This window comes from Gymnodraco acuticeps, unplaced genomic scaffold (assembly GCF_902827175.1).
Source record: "Gymnodraco acuticeps unplaced genomic scaffold, fGymAcu1.1, whole genome shotgun sequence".
NCBI lineage: Eukaryota > Metazoa > Chordata > Actinopteri > Perciformes > Bathydraconidae > Gymnodraco > Gymnodraco acuticeps.
The window spans coordinates 652330-664565 of record NW_022990646.1 but is presented as its reverse complement, the minus strand read 5'-3'; positions in this window follow the sequence as shown (position 1 = coordinate 664565).

Genomic DNA, 12236 nt, shown 5'->3' with positions numbered 1-12236 from the left:
GAGTTTCAACATACAACCAACTGCTCTCTGTAGGTTTTTCCAAGAGGAGTAGTGTTCAATGAGGTCGGTGGCTGCACAGTTATTTATTTTCAAGCTGTTAACAGAGATGTCCTTTTTGATCTCTGGATCATTAAGGAGGATGTGGCCAAGATCCTTTGGCACTTCGGGCCATTCACTTTCCTCCTTTGAAAGGAAGTCAGGGCCATTCAACCATCTTGTGGACTCCAAGAATGGTTCAATATTCAATCCACGTAATGCAAAGTCTGCTGGATTGTCCTTGGAACTTACATGCCTCCATTGGCTTTCTTGGGACAAGTTGTGAATCACAGCTATCCTATTAGCAACGTAGGTATGGAATATTTTTGTTTGGTTGTGGATGTGTTTAGTACTGATGTACTATCTGTCCAGAAGGTTGATTTCTGTAGTTTCATGTTTAGTTCCTTCTGTAACATCCTGTCAACTTTTACAGCAAGTGTAGCAGCTGCGAGCTCCAGTCTGGGAATGGTGATTTGCTTCAGAGGATTGACTCTGGATTTCCCGAGAATGAATGACACATGAGTATCTCCTTTGTGGTTCGTGAATCTAATGTAGCTTGCAGTGCCATGCCCTTTTTCACTTGCGTCACAGAAGTGATGCAGCTCAGCAGTCCTTATGAGTCCAACATGTTCAGGCTTCATGCACCTGTTCACTTCAAATCTGCCCAGCTGATCTAGTTCTGCTATCCATCTTTGCCATGACTTTGAAAGGTGTTCTGGGATAACTTCATCCCATCCACACTTATCAATGCAGAGTCCTCTAAGGATTTGCTTCGCCTTGAGGATGAATGGTGAAAGGAAACCGAGGGGGTCGTAAATAGAACTGACAATAGAAATAACTGTTCTTGTAGGAACTCTGTGTTTGATGGCAGCAGTGAAGGTAAAAGTATCTCTCACAATATTCCACTGGATGCCTAGAACTCTTTCTAGAGGTGTTTTTTCGTTGTCCAGATCTAGTTGCTCAACTGGTTTAGCTCTATGCACTTCAGGGATGGTTCTAAGCACGTCTTGGCTATTACTCACCCATTTGGTAAGAGTAAATCCTCCTTCGGCACATGCCTTCATTAGATCCTTGGTAAGGTTGATGGCTTGAGTTGTAGAAGCCACAGATTTGAGACAATCATCCACATAGAAGCTGCGCTGAATGGTTTCCAGTACTTCCGTGCTGTATTTACTGATATTGTCTCTTGACACTTGTTGCAAGGCAAAGCTGGCTATGCTTGGGGATGATACTGCACCAAAGAGATGCACATTCATCCGATAGACTTCCAGTGGTTTGCTGATGTCTCCTTGAGGCCACCACAAAAACCTGAGATAGTCACGGTGGTCTTCCTGTACTTGTACTTGGGTAGTACATTGCTTCAATGTCAGCCATTATTGCAATTTTCTGCTGACGGAAACGAAGCAAGACGCCTAGAAGGGGATTAGTCAAGTCCGGACCTTGGAGGAGTTCAGCATTAAGGGACTTTCCTTTAAATGAAGATGAACAGTCAAATACAACCCTGAGTTTCTTCTTTCTTTTATGGTAAACCCCATGATGCGGTATGTACCAGAGCCTGCCGTCTGATCTTTGAAGTTGATCTTGTGGAACCTTTTCGGCATAGCCCTTGTCCAGTACCTTTTCCATGAAGGCTTTATATTCTTCAGCGTAAACTGAATCCCTCTTGAATTTCCCAGCAAGGTTGGCTGTGCGATGTAGTGCCATGTTGTAATTGTTAGGCAGGGCCAAGTCCTTATCACGGAAGGGTAGAGGTAAGTTGTAATGTCCGTTCTTGATGATTATTGAACTTTCAGCCAAGTCCATGAATTTCCTGTCCTCACATGACATCTCTCTTTTTTCCTCATATTCCTTTTCAGGGAAATCCTGGTTGTACTGTGAGACTAGCTGGTCCCTCAGATTATCCAGTGAAATTCTATTGACGGTTACTTTCAGAAGTATCCAAAGCAGTGTGAGATTTGAGGGGCCCATTGACCACCCATCCAAACATTGTCTTCACTGCATATGGTCCATTACCCTGACTGTGGATTATATCCCAGGGTTCCAAGGCTTTGGGAACATTCATCCCTATCAGCATTTCAATGTCTGCATCAATTTCCTTGATTTGGATCTGACTCAGATGAGGCCATTTTTCAAGATCGGGGTGTGTGAGAAGGTTTTCCGTTGAGACAGGAATCTTAGTTTGTGTATACACTTTGGGCAAGTTGATAAATTGTCCTCCATCTATGTTTCCTATTTCCAGACCTGTGATTTCATAGCTTTTTGCATTCCTTTTTTGTCCCATTGTGCGGAGTAGAATTTCAGTCTTTCGTCCTTTAGTATTCAGTTGGTTCATTAGGTTTTCAGTACAGAATGTGGCCGTGCTCCCAGGGTCAAGAAAGGCGTAGGTTTGAATATACTTGCTTCCTTTTGCTGCTTTAACTTGCACCGGAACAATAGCAAGAGCACAATCCTCACCGGCCCCTGTTGACTGATCAGCTGATACCTTCGCACTGTTGGACACTCGCTTTGGTTCTGTTCTACTGTTTTGCAGGGCGACTTGTTTTGAATTTAAATCATCAATAGGCAGCAGTGTTGGATGTTTCCTTTGGCATGTTAGACAGTTTAGCTTCAATGTACAGTCTTTGCTCATGTGACCCTTCTTAAGGCAACCAAAACAGTAACCATTTGTCTTTAGATAATTAACCTTTTGGTCGTGAGGCTCCGATTTTAGTTTTAAGCAGTCCACTACTGCATGCCTGCCTTGACATAAACTACATAGGGTTGCAGGGGCAGCTTTGATGTAGGTGGGTTGCTGCACCTTAAATGCCTGTAGCCTGGTGTCATGATGTTCAGTTGCGGCGACAGCCGTGGCAAAGCTACTGCTCCTTTTAGGTGTTCTGAGGTCAGTTGTCCTATTGTTGGTGATTATCCTTTTAGTGGGATTTGAGTCTTTAATTTCTCCAAACACTGGGTGTAATAATATGTCAGAATGCTTTTCGGTGAATTCGACCAGATGTTTCAATCTAGCCCTGATGTTCTTCTTTTGAAATTCTTCATACGCTGTTGTGCGCCATCTTTCCCTGAGCTTATATGGTAGCTTGGATACAATTAGTCTTAACGTTGATGTGACGTCTAGCTCATCCATGTACTCCAAGTCCTGCATGGCGTTAAGGCATTCTCTTAGGTATGCATGAAGAGATTGTCCATCATCTGGCTTGATAGCTGTCCAGTTGAGTGCCTTATCCAGATAAGCATTTGCAATTTTCATTTCATTTCCATAATGTCTCTTTAAAAGTTGCATGGCCTCTGAATATCCTCTTTGTGCATCCATGTGAAGACAGCTACGGATCAGATCTCTGGCTTGACCTGATGTAAACTGTTCAAGAAAGTAGAGCCTGTCCTGGCAGTTACTAGTTCTCTTCAATTAGGTATCTGAATGCATGCATGAAAGGTTGATAAGAGAGTGGGTCCCCATTAAACACAGGCACCTCTCTCTTAGGTAGCAGGGATAGATTTTGTTGCATTATCATGAGATCAGCTATGTCCTTTTGTCTCTGTGCCAGTAGGCTTGTTTGAGACAAGCAAGACCTGCGCAGACCTGCGCAGTTGCGATCGACGTCTTGCTAGTGCGTTGCATGATGGTTAGTCATTTTGTCCGACTTGCTCTGGAGGCCCGCCCACATGAGACTTTGAAATTTCGCGGGACAAGACGCCCGCAGCCTTGAGAGCGAGGCGAGGCGAGTTGGCGCAGTTGCTCTCCACGGGCTGCAGAAGCGAAATGCTTGATGGGAAACGTCTCGCTGGTATCTCGAGCTGAGCGCTCATTGGTGGTTTTTACCACGTGCTGCTGATGAAACTCTCCAATTGGCTGGCAAAAGTTTGTTGTTGTTTTGTGTCAGTTTTACGTCGCCACATCCATTCCCATTTTTCATCATTGTTCTACAATGTTTATCATCATGAAATTAATATCTATATATTGTATACTATACTTGCACTGCTTACCGTTTTCATACTTTATATATCTTAGCATATTCATACACACTGTTCATGCTGCTCACAGGCTGATATCTAGTGTATTCATACCCCTCACTGTTTATTCATCATTCAATTCATTTTTATTCTGTAGGTTGTGTACATTACTTTCACTTTACTGCTTGTTGCACCTGGTTAGAAGCTAAACTGCATTTCGTTGTCTCAGTACCTGTAATATGTGCAATAACAATAAAGTTGAATCTAATCTTGAGCAGGAACAAATGCATTTACTTAGTACATATCTGACATGAACGAATATACACATTTGTGCATTCTTTATAAATGCAAACTTGTCAAGACCACTGACGGAAGTAGTTTTGAAAAGTAATAAGTGGTTCTGTCTTTTACATGTATTCAACCCCCCTTGTACTGATTTGTTTCAAAATGAACTGACACTTGAGTCATTCATTTGTAGTGATATAATAATTGTGGGATTTCTATTGCATCCTCTTCATCTGCAACGAAAAACGCCAACGCAATTTCCGCCATTGCAAACCCAGCCAGTCAAGCCGACTCCGACTCCGAGCTGTCCGACTTAAGACGAGCTTTTTGACACCTCCCCCGGCTGCGATCGGCTACTCTCGTCTACTTTCGAGGCGAGCCGCAATGTGTCTCAAACAAGCCTAGTGTGTTGAGGTTTTCCTGAGTAAAAATGTTGATTGCAGGATTTTCCAGTTGTGGGCTTGATGCACCATTTGCTTGCCGAGATATTTTATGGAAATCCACAATTGTTCTATGTAGTGGAGTTTTAGGTACAACTGATACTTCAATAAATTCCAAGACAGAAGTGTCTGTATACGTTTGCTCCACATTGTCCAGTTTACCTTCATCTAAATAAGCATTCATAGCATCCCCAAGATGATCATCCTCATTTGGGCTGAGAAGTACCCTCATTTTGGCATCTGCTGCTGCAATCTGTGATTCCATCTCCACCTTTTCCATTTTTGATTTGAGAATGGTTTCCTCCAGTCGCAGTGCATGCATGTGCTTTAAAGCAGCAGACTTAGCCTCCAGAGCTGCCCTTTCTGCTGATGCTAACTTAGCAGCAGATGAGGCCCTTGATGTTGAAGTCCTTTTGGAAGCATTGGAGATACTGTCAAGTGGATCAACTTGTAGTTGTGCAATAAGTTCTCTTCTCCATGCTTTAACTTCCTTTGCAAAGTAATTAAAGTTCATAATTCTGGGTTCATACCAGTCCGTTACATCAATGTCCTTTTCCTCTTCAGATAAGAGTTGTTGGAGAGAATGATGCACTTTATTGAATTCATCCATAGCAGTTTTAAACATATCCATGCAATCATCAACATCATCAACATTTCCATCGTCAGTGAGCAGGGCTTTAGTTTCATTTAGTTTTCTTGTGCACACTCCAAGTTTCCCTCTGCGTGTGGCCGTGAGGGATTTGAAAAGATCCTGCCTCAATGGCAGTTTTAGGTTCAGTCATTTTTACTTGAGAGTTGCTTTTAATTGTATTCAATACCTTTGATCAGATTGCGTCTGCGTTAATCCATAACGCTGTTCTCCGCAGCTTGCACAGACGTCCTTATTTCTTTGATGAAGCGTTTAATCATTCCATCCATAACCTTTGACACGTTTGGCTCATATCTTCATTTGCGTATGCATCCATTGATTAAATCACAACAAGCATGACTCATTCATTTTTTCCTCTTGTTTACTCACGAGTCCCACGCGCTCTGCCTCGCGTACAAACATTTCCAACTCGAGGCCGGCGTCCGTCCTCTTTTCCACGCGACTCACGGAAGTTTCAATAAGGAAATCCTTTTCTCCCTCTTTGCAGCGGGCCATCCACAGAAAAAGGGTTTCCAAAAAAAATAGTATCCATTCATGAGGCGGGTTTTTGACTATTTAGCGGCCAAAATCATAAAAATATAAGAAATAAATATAACGCACAGTGCCGCTGAGGCACCCGTCAGCGAATCTTACGCATGGGTAAAAATCAAGATCCGAGCAAAAGTCGTTTCAGTGCAATTTATTATCAACACATCAAGCATTTCTCTTCCTTCTTACCCGATGGTAAAAAAAAACATAAGCCTACCGGGTGCGCCGCTCACTACCACCTGTTTCCCATATTTATAATGAGCCGGTCTCCCCTCCCCCGGTGCCCAAAGGCTGCCTTTACAAAACAGAGGCATGGTACAACTTATTTGATAAACTTAAATAAGAATTAAAAGGAAGATTTACTATAAACAAAAAAGAACAATAAAATAAATGGATAACTATTAAATAATATAAGCTCCTAGATATGGCTTCATCAAACCATATATATTACCCCTCCTGTACCCGGGCCCGGTGACACGATGGAATCAAGAGAGCTCAGACCCTCACTTATAGAGGTCGGAACATGTCATAAGTATAAATAGATACAAGCATAAATAAATACAGGAATACATATCTTGCAGTGTTTTCAGGGAGCTTTAGTGTGGGTGCTGTGGCTCAGCTGGAAAGCAGTTGACTCATGACCGCAGGGTCCCTGGTTCAACGACTGAACAATACGTATTTGTTGTTGTTTATAAAAGCTACAGCTAAATGAGAATGTAGTTAATAAATGTATTCTTTGATATGGTTTAGCCTTTCTCAGGCTACAACATGATTAAGTTTATGAATATTATTAAGAAATACAAATCCCTCTTTGCAATGTTTACCAGCCTCCTTAGGCTTTTCAATCACAATCATTCAACTGGAATAAATACAATATTGTTAACATGAAAATATGATGTAATGTTCGTTGTTTAGAGTTATTCTAAGGCTTTACTCAATGGGAACTCGGTATGAGTCTCATACCGAGTACAAACTGTGAAATGATGGAGCACACTGTTGAGATGTCCAATCTGCCTGTTTTACACACTTTGACCAACAGGGGGGTTTGTGTTCAAATGAAGCCCATGATGAAGCCTCATGAGATGAACCCTTTTGCGAACCAATTGGCTGGAAAGCTTCAAAGCTTCATAAGGCTTCATCTCGCCATCACTACTCTTTAGTTGTCATGAACTAAGTACAGATCGCGTTCACACCGGAATAAGTCCCTGGGGGTGGATTAGGCAAATGAAGCCGCTGACGTCACTTCTTCTTCTTCTGCTTTGGGTTTACTGGCAGGCCGCAAACCACTTCACGGCGTATACTGCCGCTGTCAGTACCAGATATGTTCGGCCTACCAAATATGTTCGGGTGTATTTCCGTCGCATCCGTCATCCGTCATATCCGTCATATACTCACCTCCCTCTGCTCCCAGCGCTATGCTGCCACACACCGGCCGTCTGCGGAACTGCAGCCGGAGGAACTCGGTACAGCTTGTTATGTGTGTGTACTTAATTATTTACAATTAAAAAATATATATATTCTGCGTTACTTTAGCCAACACTTTTATAATATATAAGCCTGATCATGTCGTTGAAAGCAAGTACAGATGTTCTCCCTTTTCCACAGTTCTGTGTGAACTTCATCTAAGGTAGATGCTTTGCTTCTGCACCAGTTTAGCAGAAGTCTGTTTTGTAAGACTGGTTTTGTTGCAGTCTGTTCATGCTATGTGTTTCTTGCGTAAGACTATATACACACGGAACACATGTATTACAGGGCTGTACCCAGTGTGCTTCATAAAACATTTTTGAAGCTTATTTTTTTAAATTAAGCCGTTTCCATGTTATAACAGCATCTCGTTAAATCAATATCGGAAACAATAATTGTCTTTTTGTGGTTATTTAAATGTAATTTATGGTGCTATTAGAGTGCTTATAGACTGACCCGTTAATACAGATGCCCCCCCCCCCCCCCCCCCCCCCCTTTGTGTGCGGTGAGCTGGAGAGAAGGCAGTCTATTTATTTTGGTGAAAAAAAAAACCCCTAACATATATGGATTGAATCAGAATATTGTGTTGGATCAAAACATATTGTACATTTTGAGAATTCTTACATCTATTACAATACATTTTGAGCTTTGGACAATGTTTGGATCAAACGAGCCAGAAACAACCTTAAGCAGCCACCACTGGAATATTATTGCAGTAATATCATAATACTAGTAGCCTTATATTAGTGTAGCCTAATATTGATCGACAAATATTTAGAAATAAATCTGGTTCTGCCTGCCTGCCTCATCGCACTATGCCCTGCTGCATTACCATGTATAGTATTTACATTCATAATGATCCTTTTTTGTTGCAGAGCTTTAGAGGCTTTAAGAGACGAACTGTCAATGATGCCAACTTGGCGACCTACAAACTAGATATAGCAATCTTGGAGCTATTGCGGCTAGCTACTTTCATTGGAAAGAGTCTCTAATTTTTTGTATGTATATATTTCATATATCCATCCCAAGCTTACCTACCCAACTGAATGAATTCACACATTCAAGTAAATAGAAAGACAGCACAGCATTCAAGTGTTTATTGAGAATTTGAACTTCAACGTTAATGGAAAAAGCTCCAAACTTTTCTCTACAGCCCTTAGTATCAAGAAATCCTTCTAGTTCCTTTTACATGTGGATAGGAAAACAGCACAGATTGTTCAGAATATATGAGGAAGCCATCAGGGAAGCAGCATGACCCAAGGCAGGACTGCAGAGACAGGTTCAGCCACGACCCGAAGTCCACGACCCGAAGTCCACGACGGGCAGCGTCCGGGAAAACCAAACTTGAAGGTAAGATATCAAATGATGATCTTCATTAATTGCAGTGACAATTTAGTCTATTCTGACATTTGTTTGTGTGAGTTAATCTTTACCTATGATATCTGGTTGCAGAAGGGACTGCAATAGCCTGGATGTTGGTCATCAGAGTAGATGCCCTGCAATTCTCCTCTTTTACCTTTCCCAACATATCCTATGAATAGAAAAAGAAAATATTGTAATTGAATCACACTAGGACCACAACACACTAAATATGTAATGACACATAAACATTATTATCCAGAATAAGAAGTCTACCTGGTTTGCAGTTTTTGTAAGGCTCCAAGCATCCACGGCAGGTGTCAATGGTGTACATGACGTTGAAATCCTGCTTGTATGAAGCAGAGAACAAACTCCATGTAGCAACACCTGTGTAAAACAAGCATTTCAATAGAGCCATTAAAAATATGCATAGACACCACAGCTGTCGTATACTGCTGCACCTTCACTGAATCACTTACTCTCAAGCCAGCGAAAGTGGGCCCCTCTTCTGAAAGACACAGTGGACATTGTGTCTCTGAAGGTGGTACACACTAGAGTGAGTGATGAGTACGCTTTGTCACCTTCCTGGAGAACCACTTCCATCAGAAGGTCCGAGAGAAGACAGTTTGGCAGCTGTGAAGTATTGGTCAGACTAGATCAAACATATTTAACAACACATTGACTAGACTGTTGCCAGCACAATCGAAATACCAAGATTCTTTGGGCTTCAGGTAGCAAAAAGACACATTTTTAATATTAATGTTGAATATATCACACACATTTTTCTTATGTTTTGTTATTCTTCTCCTTGAGGTAAAAAACAGCTATCAATAAAGTTAAAAAAAGCAGTGAGACATAATAGTTGGAAATTCTGCCGTGATCACAGGTCGTTTTTTAAACAAAAAACAGTTACTGCTTCACTGAAAAGATATTACCTCCAATATGAAGCACATGTCGGACTTTTGAAACTGGACCTTTGAAGGAAAATATAAGGTGTGGGTCATGTGATTGTTTAATTACATGTGTATACAATTATCAATATGTATGCATGTGTTAAATAATCTGGATCTGTCCGTGGCTATAAAAATCACATAATATCAGGATGAAAATGTAAATCAGTGTCAAAGAAACTGTTGTCTATAAAGTAACATTTAAAATGTATGATTTACCCTTCAATCTGGTACCGTTCCATGAGCATAATGCACCACCATTTCCGGATCTGTGCTATGTCCCGCTAAAAGAAAATGTAACAATAATAAAGTTGAAAATGAATGGAACCTCATCATTTGTCTACTCAATGTTAGCCCCCTCTTCCCCCTGAAATACTAACTCAGAGGATAAATACTGACCTCGGTAAACCAAAGTAGAGCATCTGTGCTGAAGTTGAGTGCATACTGTGAAAGGATAAAGATCTGTTAAGTTATGAGTTTCAAAAACTAACAAAACCCCTTAAAAAAAAGTGTCAAGGGAGGAATTTACCATCAGTATGAAGACACCACAGTCATTGCCCGTGGTTTGGTGAGGCTAACCCTGTAAGAATTTGGAATATAACAGTGATGTTCATGGTCAAATGGAAAATAAAGACATGTGAAAGCAGGTGTATGAGATGGTGGAGAAATGTACCTTGACGTCTCTGCCGAACTTTACTGTCCACTGACCTGGAGCAATGCGGTGCGCTAGGTCACTGTCAAAAGAAATGATAAGACATGGGAATTGATTTGGTGAAGGAACGCTATACACAATATAATTCATGTTTTTGGATTTCCTTACATTGAACTATTGCATGCCTTAAAAGAGGAAAGTTATGAAAGCCACTGAACGGGGCTAAAATAAAACAAACAAAAATACGTTTACCAGCCGCTGAACAAAGCTGAACTTGAAAACAACCTTTGAACAAGGCTTATAACAAAATGAATATTATAATTCATAGCATCCTGTTGCAGACTCTTTTTCTTTTGGTTCCACTAAGGACACTCCAGACTTTGTGGAAATGGAGATATATTATAAATGAATTTGATCAGATTCAGACCCCTGGTCTACAAGATGGTTACTGCAGTATTAGAATACTATAAACTATTTAGAACTCCCATACAAGCCACAGAACGGTGAGGGGGTAATCATGTTACAAAAACCTAAATATGTCCTTGTAGGAATTGTCCCCAAAGCCATCTGGCTTAAGAGGGTCGAGCAAATATAACTCTCTCTTTGCTGGCTTGATCACCTGTCAACCATTGACAAAATAGCTGAAATTAGACATAATCAAACACCAGAAGAAAACCACACAGCACAACTTATGTTCATTTTGTACATGCTGGTGAGATCATTTGGAACAGACTCACGCAAAGCAAATAGTGATCTGCCTTTCCTTGCTGCCGACTCCAGGCAGGGATGAAAACCATGTCCTTGGTGGCCAATTGGTCAGCCTAGTATTTTAAACAAGGGATTTTAAGTTGCTGTATATCAATTTCAAGAAACATAGGTCTCAAGCAACAGGAACTTACTGGAAAACTGGCCAACACGTCAGCTGTTTTGGACTTCCAGGTAGGAACCACATACATATCCACGATGTATATATCTTTGCCCTATATTGATAGTTTTTCAAAAAAAATGAAATCTTCATAGAAGTATGTTCAACAACAAGAGACAACCACACTTCACGAGATTGGAGTTTCACCACTAAACAGCTATTTAGAAAATATGTGTTATTCAAAAGAAAAAAGCAGGCCAATGATGTCTGTTGAAAACCGTACATGTCTTTGGGTGGCTTCTTGTACCATCTTCAGGCACGTGTTTCCAATCTGAAACAGTAACAACAGTAAGTTACCTGTGCCATTTATTTGAGACAAGATGAAGTTGGGAGGAAAGCTCAAGTATACCTACATTTGACTCCATGCACTGAGGAAGACCCAGGCTCCAAAAGTCCTCTCTGGTCAGGCACACATCACCCTCCTTCACAATGACCTCTGCTCCAGGCCTATTGTGGTCTAGCACATAGCTGAGCTGCAAATAACAGATTGCAAAACATACTTCAAGCCAATAGAAAACATAGAAAAATTAAAATCAAAACAATGCACCTCCATCACTGTGCATGAAGTAAACATATATCTACCAGCTTGTCTTGAATCGGATGTAGATCCTTTGCGTATTTCGCACCAGAGAGGGCATACTGGTGGTCAGCAACTGACCCCTCCGAATCCAACTTCGGTTCAGCTGTTATTAGATAGACACAAAATAAACAGTATTATTGAAGTACCACACATGAAGTATACCTAAAATGTGTCCTTGTATTGATAATCAAAATACCTCTCAACATAGGCCTGATAAAGGGCTTCAGCTGAGACACATTCACACTCTGTCTCAGCTGAGCTCCTGTTGAGCTCAACAGGGTTGCCACACCCTTGTTGGTGATTGAGGAAACCACATAAGGGCCAAACCAGTTGCACTCCAGTTTTCCACCTTTTCGGCCCTCCTTCCTCTTATTCGCTCTTAGGACCTCATCTCCAACGTTAATCAGGAAAGATTTCACA